This window comes from Amborella trichopoda, chromosome 5 (genome assembly GCF_054954075.1).
Source record: "Amborella trichopoda isolate Santa Cruz 75 chromosome 5, AtrichopodaSantaCruz75HAP2 v2.0, whole genome shotgun sequence".
Taxonomy (NCBI): Eukaryota; Viridiplantae; Streptophyta; class Magnoliopsida; order Amborellales; family Amborellaceae; genus Amborella; species Amborella trichopoda.
In genome coordinates this window covers 43,312,434-43,325,961 of record NC_142340.1, presented here as the reverse complement: position 1 = coordinate 43,325,961, position 13,528 = coordinate 43,312,434, and positions in this window count along the sequence as shown.

Here is a 13,528-nt window from a genome sequence, read left to right as displayed (position 1 = left end):
TTATTTGAGAGTGACCTATATGGCAGATAGAAGTAAAAAATGCATTCCTTAATGACGAACTTAAATAAGAAATTTACATACGTCAACCACCTAGATTTGTTTTTCAAGATAAGGCAATTTGTGATCTCAAACAAGCCCGATGTGCATAGTTTGAGCGCTTTCCGGTTGTCATTCTTGCAATTGACTTCATTCAAAGTAAACATAATCACTTCATGTTTATTAGTACCGCGAAACATGAGATTTACACTATTATATTATATGTTGATAATATTTTTATCTCCGACGATGATTTCACTGCTATCAAAGATGTGGAGCTACGATTACAAGAATAATCTCAAATGAAGGACCTCGGGGAAGTATCTTATTTTCTTGGCATTGGGATCTCTTGCTCTCAACATGATATCAACAAAAGTGAACTTGTTTTCACTGCCAGATTGAATGATGCGAATGTTGTTGATACACCCATATAACTTAATGTTAAATTTTCTTTTTCTTGAGCCTGCCAGATTGAATGATGCGAAAGTTGTTGATATACCCATATAACTCAATGTTAAATTTTCTTTTTCTTGAGCCTACAATGTATTGTAAACTTGTAGGCTCCCTCAGCTATCTCACTACCATTCGCCCAGATATTGCATAAGTTGTCCATGTTATGAGCCAATTTGTTTTAGATACTCGACGACTACATCCATCATTAGTTCACCGAATTTTATACTATATTTGAGTTACTTCCAATCGTATTAATTATTTGACTCCACATCCTTTTTAGATCTCAGAGCATATGCAGATGCAGATTGGGCAAGTGATCTAGACAGTTGCTGCTCTCCTACAGGATATTGTATATTTCTTGGATCATCATTAATATCATAGAAGAGTAAGAAATATGACATTGTCTCCAAATCTAGCACTGAAGCTAAGTATCATGCTATATCTTCTGCTGCTAGTGAGATTATTTAGGTTCATGCTCTTCTCAATGAATTTGGTATCTCTATTTCAAATCCCACACCTTTACATGCAAATAACCAAAGTGCCATTAAGATTGCGTCTAACCCAGTTTTTCATGAGCGAACAAAGCACATTAAGATTGCCATTATGTTCGTGATCGCTATCTTGATGATACATTATCTCTCCCTTATGTTTCTTCTACTGATCAAAAGGCTGATATTTTCATCACATCTGTTACTTTGAAACATCAATTTTCTAATGGACAAGTTAATACTTTAATCCTGTTCGCATCAACTTGAGAGGGGTAATAATATGTGTTATTTATTTTCATTATATATTTGTGCAGGGATAATGTGGTCTACACTAAATATGTATTTGTATAAAAACCCTTTTAGGGTTTCATTCATCTGTAATGAAAATTGATCAAGATTGTTTCTTTCTTTAAATTATTCATGAGACTAGTAGGCATTTCAAAAGTTTGTCTGAACAAAGGGCGCAAGATTTGGAGGGTCCGATTAATATGGAAGAGGTCAAGAATGTAGTTTTCTCCTTGCTAAGCGATAAGGCTTCGGGCCCGTGCTGTTTTCCTCTAGTTCTCTTTTAAAAATTTGAGGGTTAGTTAATGATGAGGTGTTTGATATGGTTCAAGAGTTTATGGAGAGAGGGGTTATTGATAAAAGCATTAACCTTACTTTCATAGCTTTAATTTCGAAGCATGATCGTAGGTCTATTAGTTTGCTCACCAGTTTGTTTAAGATTATTGCTAAGATTTTGACTTTATGGTTAAAAGTGGTGCTTTCGAAAGTGATGTCTAGGTCTCAGTCGGCTTTTATCAAAGGAAGAATTACAACATATAATACTTTGATTGCACATGAATATTTACAGTTGAGAGCCTTGAGTAGTGTGTGCCGTGGTTTTTATTGAAATTGAATATGGAAAAAGCATATAATTAGTTGAGTAGAAGATTTTGGATGAAATCATAACATGTATGGCTTTGGGGAGTTTCTATTCGGCTATTTTTTTTATTTTTCTTAATGGTTGTCCTAAAGGATTTTCAAAGCCTCAAAGGGTTTGAAGCAAGGGAGCCCATTGTCACCATTCCTTTTCACTTTGGTTACATAAGGCTTTTAGTTTAATGCCAAAAAAATATGCAGCGAAGAGGTAGATTTAATGATTTTAAGGTGGTCGAAGAGGGCATTAGCGTATCTCATCTATAGTATGCCGATGATATTCTAACTTTTTGTGGTGCTAATTTCCAACAAGTACACATCATTTCTATTTTTCTGAGATGTTGTGTGGGTGTGGGACGCAATTTTGTTTTGGTTGATCATAAGGCCTTAAAGTTTGGGTTGTAAGGTTGATCATTTTTCAACAAAATATCTTGATATAGCAATCTCTGATAGCAAGTTACTAATGTCATTTTGGGACCCAATGCTGAAGAGATTTAATGTGAAGTTAGACTTATGGAAGACTAAATTCATGTCTCTGAGGGGATATGTAACACTTATTAAGTCTTCTATGGCTAATATGCCCATTTATATGTTAGATTTTTTACATATGCATGCTCCTATAATTAAATAAATTGAGAGACTTGTAAAGGATTTTCTTTGGGGCACCTTGGATGTGAAAACATATTTTTAGAGAGAGAGAGAGAGATGCATAAGATAGAGAGAGAAAGAGATAGATGTAAGAGAGAGAAAGAGAGAGATAAAGGAGATGAAGTAGGAGACTTGAATTTCTCTCCCTCACGTTCTTGACGAGAGGAGATTGAGATCCATTGATATATATAAACTCATATACAAATAACAAATTGATATGGTCAACAATCTTGTGATTTTACAAAATATGTATACAACTAATAAATAGATATGGTCAACTCATTTGTGATAAGGATTAGACGAATAGTCTGTTGCTGATGAGGTAGGTTTGGTGGAAAGTGGTTTAAGTTCACTAATATTCCCCTCAAGCAGGCTATCTGTGTGGAGGGACGCACGGTCAGCTTATCTCAAAGCATGTGAAACTTGACAGAGAGTAGTCTTTAGTGAATAAGTCTGCCACTTGGTCATGGGTGGTGACATAACGAATATCAAGATATATACGAAGCACCTTTTCACGAATAAAGTAATAGTTAACCTCTATATGCTTAGTACGGGCATGAAAGACTGGATTAACAGCTAAATATAATGCCCTAATGTTGTCACACCAAATGATTGATGGAGAAGGTAAAACAATGTACAAGTCTTTGAGAAGTATGTGAATCCAGTACAACTCGGCAGCAGTATGAGCCGAAGATCTATATTATGATTCTGTACTGGACCTAGCAACAGTGGGTTGCTTCTTCACACTCCATTAGACTAGGTTGCTAACAAAGTATACGTAATAGCCACTTGTCAACCGGCGATCATCCGGACTGCTAGCCCAGTCCGCATCAAAATAAGCAAACAATGTTTAGTTAGTTTGGCTGAAGGTGAAGATCATAATCAATCGCACTTTTAAGTTATCACATAATGCGTTTGACAGCAACCCCATGTGTCATAGTGGAGCTATGCATAAACTGACATACTTGATTGACAGGAAAAGAAATGTCGGGTCGTGTTATCGTTAAATATTGAAGAGCACCAACAATAATTCGATACTCTGTACCATCAAGTAGTGGATCGCCTGTGTCCTTAGATAATTTGCTACCAGCGATAGCAAGAGTCATGTAAGGTTTGACCCTACTCATTTTGGATCGTGCAAATAAGTCTGCAATATACTTTAGATTGACACAAAGATAGTCATTTAGATGAATGATGTGCCTCGATGCCCAAAAATAATGTAAGGGCCCAAGGTCCTCCATAGCAAAGAGGCGCCCAAGATCATGGATCAAGATATTTAAGTAGATGTCACTATTGCCAATAATAAGAATGTCGTCGATATAAATTAGAACAATGGTGATATTTTCATCTATCACGTAGACAAATAAAGATACATTGACATTGGATCCCACAAAGCCAATACCAATAAGATACTGTGTGAACATCTCAAATCAAGCTCGAGGAGCCTGATTGAGACCATACAATGCCTTTCGAAGGCAACAAACATGAGTAGAAAATCTGGGATCAATGAACCCATGTGGTTGCTCCATATATACTTCCTCAGAGAGAACCCCATGCAAAAATGCATTTTGGACATCAAGTTATCGAATTGGCCAATTATGATTGACAACAAGTGAGAGAACCACTCTAATGGTGGTAGCTTTGACAACTTGGCTGAATGTCTCTGAATAATTTATACTAGGTTGCTGATGAAAATCTATGGCTATGAGGCGGGCCTTATACCTTTCAATAGTCACAATTGCTTTGTGTTTGATTTTGTATATCCATCGACATCCAACCACATTTTGGTTAGGATTAAGCGGTACAAGTACCCACGTTCCATTTAATGAGTGCATCAAATTCACTAGCCATAGCCGCCCTCCATTATGGTAGCTTTGATGCTTGAGTATAGCAGGTGGGCTGGTTAGGAGTGGTAGATGTAGCATGGGCAGCTGACATAGGGTACAGTGTAGATAGAAGCACGTGTTTACAACGTGTCCCATCTTTACTTCGGATTATCATTGGGTGAGTGGATGATGCATTAGTGGTGTTTGGAGGTACAAGTAGTTGAGTGAACGAGGGAAGGGATATGTTAGAGGTAGTGGTTTTAGAGGGGTCATGTGGGGTGGAAGCGATGGGTTGTAAAAAGGTAAAATGAAGTGTCATAAGAAGGTTATTAGAAGTAGAGTTAGTGGGGGGAGAATGTGAGGGTATTAGGGGGATTGCGTGGAGATGGAGGCATTGTAGGGACAGGAGAGGAAGCATGGACAAGTGATGGGGAATATCGATGATGCACAAGAAGTGGACCAATGACCACATACGAGGTGGGACTAGTGTGTGTATGAGGACTAGTTGAATTCAATAGTATACTTAGTGCAAAAGGGGACTGTGACTTATAAAATAATAAATTCGGAGAGAGAAAAATGTATCATGTGCCTAGATTAAGATACCAATAACCTTAAGAGTTTAAGCTATATCTGACAAAAACACATAGAATCAAGCGAAAGGCCAATTTGTGTGTTATATGGCAGGGTATAGGGAAAACACGTACAATCAAATGAGCGCAGAATTCTATAATCAGGTTGTTGCCAGAATAATCTTTCATATGGAGAAATATTACCAATTACTTTTGTAGGGAGACGATTAATTAGAAAAACGGCGGTGCAAAACGTCTCCACCCAATATTGTTGTGGCATATTAGTATGGGCTAACAAAGAGAACCATGTTTCTACCACATGATGGAGTTTGCGTTCTGCAGTGCCATTTCATTTCGGCGTGTACGGGCATGATACGCTATGAGAGATGCCATTAGTAAATAAAAATTATTTAAAGCGAGAGTTTGTAAATTCACCTCCTCAATCGGATTGTAGGCTCTTAATTTTAGTTGCAAACATATTTTCCACCAAATTTTAAAAGCAGCAAACACATCAAAGGCATGGGATTTGAGGACCAAAGGATAAATCCAACAATATCGACTATAATCATCAATAAAAAAAATATAGTAGCGATATCCACTTATTGACATAACTAAGGAGGGACCCCATATATCTGTGTGAATAAGTTGTAATTGTTGAGAGGGAATTGATGGAAATAAAGTAAATGGTAATCACTTACTTTTACCCATTTGACAAGAAGTGCAAATGAATGAAGGTGGATGAGAACCATTAGTGGGTAGTCCATGAGAGAGAAGGTGTTGTAAGGTCCCATATACAGGATGGCCTAAACGACTCGTTCACTTGTGAGAGCTAAAGGAGGCACATATTTATTTGTGTGGTTATGCTTTATTTCAAGAGGGTAGATGCCATCCTTACTCTGTCCTCGAAAAAGGATCTTCCCCATTCGCTTGTCCTTAATAAAGAAATCAAAAGCATGGAATTCAAAAAAACAGTCATTATCGTGACTAAATTTTTTAACAAAAAGAATGTTCTCTTGAAATATCAGGAACATGTAAAATATTATTTAAGTGAAGTTTAGATGTGGAAGAATATAAAATGGTTGACCCAATGTGATGGATTTTCAAACCTGTACCATTGCCAACTGCCACATGATTTATCATTAGATACTCCAAGCAAAGAAAAAGATTGGCCAGATTGAAGGTGATATGGTTGGTTGCTCGTGTATTAGTATACCATGCATTGCCTATTGAAGAGGCAGTAGCCATGGCAGCAAGTTTTTGAGGAGGGTGTCGACCTTGGAAAAGACATATCCAAACGATGAAACCAATCAAGAGCTGAGTGATTCAGTCAATTACAAATCTAACATTTTTTTTTTTGTGCTGAAGAATTATTATTGGAAGATGAATCCAAGAATGGGCTACGGCCACAACTTCTACCATGATTGTTTGACGAACTGGCATGATAGCCGCCACGTCCTTGAAATGTTTGGGATGAAGCACGGTTGGTGAAAGGGTCATTGCTCACTGGTCTAGAACACTTTGTTGTTGGGTTTCAAGGCAAATTTCTTGATTAAAAACACAACCATAAAGCACATCAGAGCTATTGTAGATTTTACAGCAATTGTGTCACAGACAACAAACTAATTGCAACAACTTCTTTGGTTTTGGTGTAGGAGCAACTTCTTTGGTAGCAAACTAATTGGACATGCAGCAAACTAAGTTAAAGATGGAAAAATCAAATTGCATTAGAATGAACGTACAAGAACCATAAAAAAGAGAAGCATGTGAACTGTAGAGAGAGAAAAAGATGTCGTAATGGCTACTAAGTTCTGATACTATGAAAACATATTTTTAGAGAGAGAGAGATGTAGAAGATAGAGAGAGAAAGAGAAAGAGACGTGAGAGAGAGAAAGAGATAGAGACATGAGAGAGAGAGAGAAAGAGATATTGATAAAGGGAGATGAAGTAGGTGACTTAAAATTCTCTCTTTCACGTTTCTTAATGAGAGGAGATTGAGATGCATTGATATATATAAACTCATATACAACTAACAAATTGATATGGTCAACAATCTTATGATTTTACAACTTATTTGTGATATAGACAATTCATTTGGGATAACCAATATTTTAAACACAAGAAGAATTTGATATAATCGGATTTTTAATATCTTTGTTTTTACTATTTTTTAGATTGTAGGCTTAGGGTTCTTTTAGGTTTCTAGTTTTCTTTATGGTTATTTTTATCTTTTTTTATTGTTGTAGAGATTTGAGGGATAGAATTGGAAGTTTATTTTTAAAAAAATTGAGGGTTAGGATTTCATTAGGGTTTCATAGGGAATAAATTAGATTTTAGGTTTCTTTTCTTTTATAAATATGAAACTATTAAACCAGAAAAAAAGAGAGTAGACAATAAGAGTATATTTTGGATCTTATGAAGAGATCTTTTTGGGGTAGATTCCCTTGCGGGTATAATCTCTCATCGCATCATTTTTATTTTTATTTTTATTTTTTTGATTTATTTATTTTCTTTCTCATTTTCTTTACATTAATTGGTATTAGAGCATTGAGATCCATTCCTTGAGATTCATATACCATGGAACCATCACAAATATCTATTGATCTAATTATGGAGTGTTTGGATCAAATATTTGAGAGACTCAAAGAATATATTGGCAAAGTAATACAACAAAGTCTATGAAATCTACTTAGTAGATTGCAACAAGAGGAACACGAACATGAAGATGTACATCTCAGTGCAAAACATGTTGACAACCCAAAAGTATGATAAATTTGGATAAACAATTATGAAAAAGAAGATACATTAGTTGCTACATATAAAATATAACCCTTTAAGATCAAAAGAGAAATCAAGATTAAGTTGAATATTTCAAAGGTTCATTTCAAACTAGATATCAAGTGTTTGATCAATTGTTTCATTGAAGGGAAAATATCTCCTTACCCTCTATTTTTTACTTCCATTTCTCATCAAACTCAAGGTTTAAAATGTTATTTGTAGCATAAAGTCTCAATTTTTTATATCTTGCAACCCACCCTGTACCCCTTTCACCGTTAATTTTTTACCCACACAAATACTAAAATGACACCTATCTCTCAAAGCACTGTCTATCTCTCAACACTCCATCTCTCTCTCTCTCTAGTACTCAAAGTTAACCCTCTCTACATCGTCACTATCTCCTCTCCCTCTAAAAATTAAACCACAAACTCTCTAAAAAAACCCAAAGCACATCTCTCTCTGGAATCACCGTCTCTCTCTCTCAAACCTCCATCTCTCTCTCTCTTCCTCTCTCTCTCTCTCTCTTTCCTTTTCTCTCTTATACCCAAAGTCTGGAATCACCGTCTCTCTCTCTCAAACGTCCATCTCTCTCTCTCTCTGATACCCCAAGTTTGGAATCATCGTCTCTCTCTCTCAAACTCCATTTCTCTCTCTCTGATACCCAAAGTCCTAGAATTCCTATTACTTTTGTTTAGTAGAAAATGGATTATCTTTGGAGTTCTTTATGCTATTTATTTTGTTACAGGATATACAAAAACAAATGAGAGAGATGATCAAGAGGATTCTCAAGTATACTTTACCTCTCATCAAGACTGTAATCTACCTCTCATCAGGGATGAGAAAGATGGCTAGGATGCATATTCGAGGACCCTAGAAAAATTTGATCCTTCAACAGCCAATCATAATATCTGTTCACTTACCCTTTTGGCCAGTGCTCATGGAGATGCATCAGATTATGAGGAAGACGAAGCTATTCAACACGATATTACTCTGCATACTGATGAAGTTAGTCCTATGGACACATTAATAGCATGCATTGGGACTCAACAAGCAATGCCTGTGCACGCTGATCTCCCTCCAATTCTCAGGTCTAAGGATGAACTTCAATGTGGTGACTTTCTTTGTATACCTTTATGCCCTCATACCCTCTCTACATCATCTCTCCCAATGTTTGGGTCTTTTTTATAATTGGCTCAAGACTTTCTTTGCCCTCACTAATTTATTAATCTGACAAAAGAGATGGATTACCAAAACTGAAGTTGCATAATCAAATAAATGAGTTTTTTTTAGCAACAAATCTAACAATCTTAAAACCTGTAAATTTTTGTTTTCTTTTTTGAGAACTGTGAATAGGGAGTTGAAGAGCTTTATGTATATTAAAGTTTCAGTAACTTGTTGGGTAAAAGAGAAGTTTCTTGATCAAATGAGTTCATGGGTAAGAAGACTTACTTCTTTTGGTAAGTTGCATCGACAATGGCCATGGATTCTGTGGGGTTTTTAGTTGCAGAAGAGAAGAGGGAAGAGAGAGAGAAGAGGTAGAGAAATATACAGAGCTCGGTGGGTTAGGGATGCAACAGGACAGTAGGGGCTTCAGATATGTGGGTTTATAGAGAGAGAGAAGAGAGAGGATGTAAAGAGGGAATTTCTGCAACGCTGTTTAGTAGGGAAAGAAATGAAATTTTGATAAAGAGAGATGGTAATGAGAGAGAGAGGGTGGTTCGAAATACTCACGTTAATGTGGAAGAATGATAGGTTGTCATTTCTTCAATTCTTTGGGTCAAAGATTTATAGTCAAAGGGATCCAGGGGTTGTAAGATTAAAAAGATGGACACCTTTTGCTTACAAGTAATATTTTTAATTCTTGAGTATCATGAGATATAGAAGTTAAAAATAGGGGGTAAGGGAATATTTTCCCTTCATTGAAATATATAATGTACCCAATTAGTGGGACTCCATCAATTGAAATGAATACTAAAGGATATGATGAAATCAATAAACTTGAAATTGAACTTCTCCTAAAAAGAGAATGATGTAATGAGCTTTTTTTTTAATATTTTTATTTGACTATTTTCTAGATTTTAGGTTTGGGGCTCTTATAGGTTTTTAGTTTTCTTAAGGTTATTTTTTTTTAAAGAAAAAAAAAAGATGAAGGGTTAGGATTCCATTAGGTTTTTTAGAGAACAAGTTAGGTTTTAAGTTTATTTTTTTTGATAATTATTAGTCTAGAAAACATGGTAGATAATACGAGTTTATTTTGGATTATGTAAAGAGATCTTTTTGAGGTGGACTCTATTGCAGACAGATGGTATAACTCTCATCCCTTTATTTTTATCTTTTATTTTTCTGATATATGTAATTTATTTCCCCTCTTCCCTCTACATAAGAAATACTTCAAAACAAAGTACTTGAATTGCTCTGTTATATAAATTTGTTGATTTGATATTTAGTGATTTGATTAATTTAATAACATTTTTTATCATTAAGATGTTATATATGTTGTGATTTATTAAGAATATTATGAGAAAATGATATAGTGTCAGTGAATGAGGAAACATGACTATATCTTTGTACTATTGAACATTTAGTAAATCGTTCAGGGTTATTAACAAAAAAATCTTTTTTTATTTTTAAACAAAAAATCCCTTTTTATGTTTCAAAATAAAAATAGTCCTATATATTTTATATTTACTGTTGAATACCACTTTTGTATAGTAAATATAATGTATTAATTTTGTTATTTTTTTATATGTATGTTCAAACTCAAATTTTGTGTAAAGTTTTTCCATAAAAAATTTTAAAATATAATTAAATAAAATAACCAAAATATCCCTACAAAATTCAAAATTTTTTGGGTATTTTGGTTCTTTTATTTATTTTAAAATATTTTTTGGATATTTTATATAAGATGCGTCAAATCCCCTAATTTTAGCTCAATCTAATTCATAGAAGAGAAAAAAATTAAATATAATACACGCTCTTCTATATTAAATTTTTAAATTGGTAGAAGTAATTTTTAATTATATATATATAATTGTTAGGAAGAATAATGACTATTATTATAATTTTGACGCTCTTCCATATATTAAAATTTTAAATTGGTAGAAGCAATTTTTAATTTTTAAAAATAAAAAACAAAAATAAATATATAATTGCTAGGAAGAATAATTTGAGTAAAGAAATACAAAGCTTACCTAAAACTAAATAAATAGAAAAAAAAAAAAAAAAATAGAAACTTACCAAGATCAATCAAAATGTATCAACTGGTTACGAGGTGGAGGACTCTAACTATAAAGAAAGAAATTGAGGTTTATTCCCGATGGCTTAGATATTTCATAGAAAAGCTGGATATACAAATTACCTATTCCTCCTTGCAAAAAAAGCAAAAATGCTAATAACATTAGAAAATTGCTGGCTAATAACATTAGAAAATTGCTTCTAACTATAAAGAAGGAAAATTGCTAATAATATTAATAAGTTGTAAAAAGATTTTATACAATGAGACCATTTACCTCTTATACAAAGGAAGACACAATTGCTTATAACCATCCAATATGAAATCTGATAGTTTGGTTGTGTCATAAAGTTCAAAAAAATTTCTTTAGAACTTTGAGCTTGGTCAATAGAATAAATGTAACTACCTAATTTCACATCCAATAGTCAAAATCAATTGTGACCACCTTATACAAAAGATACGTGATCATTGTTGATTTTTTCAATTATAAAATAACCTATACATTATTAATTTATTATTGTTTTATATAAATATATTTATATGTTATTGTTACATTAATATAATATCTTTTTATTTATTCATTAATACCAGAGCAGAATTACATGTAAAGAGTACAATTAAGAGAAGGATTTAACCACCAAAGAAGATTGGTATACACCGCCCTTGGCAAGAGAATCAACTTCAAAATTAGTATCTCTAAAGCAATGAAGGAGCTCAAAAGAGCTGCAAGATAAAAAATGAAAAATTTCGTCAAATATTGTTATTTTGGTATAATATGTCGATAACATTGACTAATAATGCACAATATAATCCACGCTTTTTTACTATTTATTACAATAATTTTATTATATTTATTTTAAATTTAAAAGTAATAATAATTATATTTATAACTATTATGTATTACTTATTATAATAATTTGATTATTTCATATTAATCACACGCGGAAAAATAAAGGGGGGTGACAAAATTATATTTTGAAAAAATCAAGAGGGCAAAATTGGCATAATTAGAGTGAAATATACTTTTTGATGCGTTCAGTATGCAATATTCATAAAGGGGATTACATACTATGTGATTGTTTCTCTTTTGGTATAAGGGGATTACAATGATTCCTAGTCATTAGATGTCAATTTTGATAGTTTGGGTTGTGTTACAAAATTCGAAAAAAAAATTTGAACATTGAGACTAGTCAAAAGCACTCTTACAACCATCCAATATAAAATTTGACAGATAAAGTGACTCTGATCTACTTGTACCAAGAGAGCCCGAGCTTGATTGGTTAGCACTTGATTTACAACGCTACATCCCAGGCTCAATTCCTATTTAAGGTAGGGGCTCTCTCCCCACTTACCTACCCAAAAAAAAGAAAAAGTAAATATATTTTTTGTATATTTTTTCTTAATAAAAATATTGTAATAATAAAGATTATCTAATTTTCTACTTTTGGTTGAAAACCGGTTCCTATTTGTAATGTTTGAAAACTTCGATTTCCATTATAATGTGTCATCCAGTGATAGAAATACTTATCAATTCCATGGAAACTTCGATTCCCATTCTAATGTGTCATCCAGTGATAGAAACACTTAGATAGAGAGTTCCCAATTCTAGAGAGAGAATGAGTTCCCAATTGTAGAGTTAGAAAGTCTTGAGAGAGAAAAACTGAATGAGGTTAGAGAAGTAAGATGCCAAGAAGTTGGAAGGGACCAAAGGGGTTGAGAAAGGGAGGAGCATTGAGGCACACAAAGGTTTTGAAATTATTATCATAAATTATTATCATTAAAGGTTTTTTTCAATTATTTGGGGGTTAACTCTATTTGTCATTGTGCTCTATCGATGACCATACCACCAGTGAAACCATAAATTCACATGAAGGATTTGAAATAAATATCATAAATTTTATGGACTTTTTTTATCATATAATTTAGAGAGCGTCCTTCTGCTCCATAAAAAAATTTGATTAATATGTTGAAAAAATATATTAATTGATGCTCTAATAATAATGATGATGATGACGATAATTGAAGCTGATGGCCTAAGTGCAAACGTGAAAGTGTGATGAGAGAGAGAAAGTAGCATTTGAGACATGTAATGAATACCTTTTACTCTACCCAAATTAAAGTCACAATGTCAAATTTCTTTGTTCAATTCTTCTTTCTCTCTCTACTTCTCCATCTACAACTTTCTCTAGGTTTATTGAATGCACAACTTATGTGGTTCACATATTCACCATTCAGCCAAGCTACAATCATATTAAGAAAAGTTGAACCACCATGAGTATAAAGAAATAGTGGGATTATTAATAGGGAAAATGTTTGGTCTACTCTAATACAAATTGGAACAATATCCTCTGCCATCCATTTTGGGAATCTTAAAGATAATATGGAAGATGTGCAGCGTAGACCTCATACAATATCGGTTAGAAAGTGTGGTTTGGTTCAAGTAGAACGCTCTAAAAAGAAAAGAGAATGCCAAAAAACGATATAGAATTAGTGAGAAAAGATATGTGAACTTTTAGTCTTACTGAAGGTATTGTCTTTGATAGAGAAGAATGAAAGAACATGATTTATGTAGGTGGCCCCAAT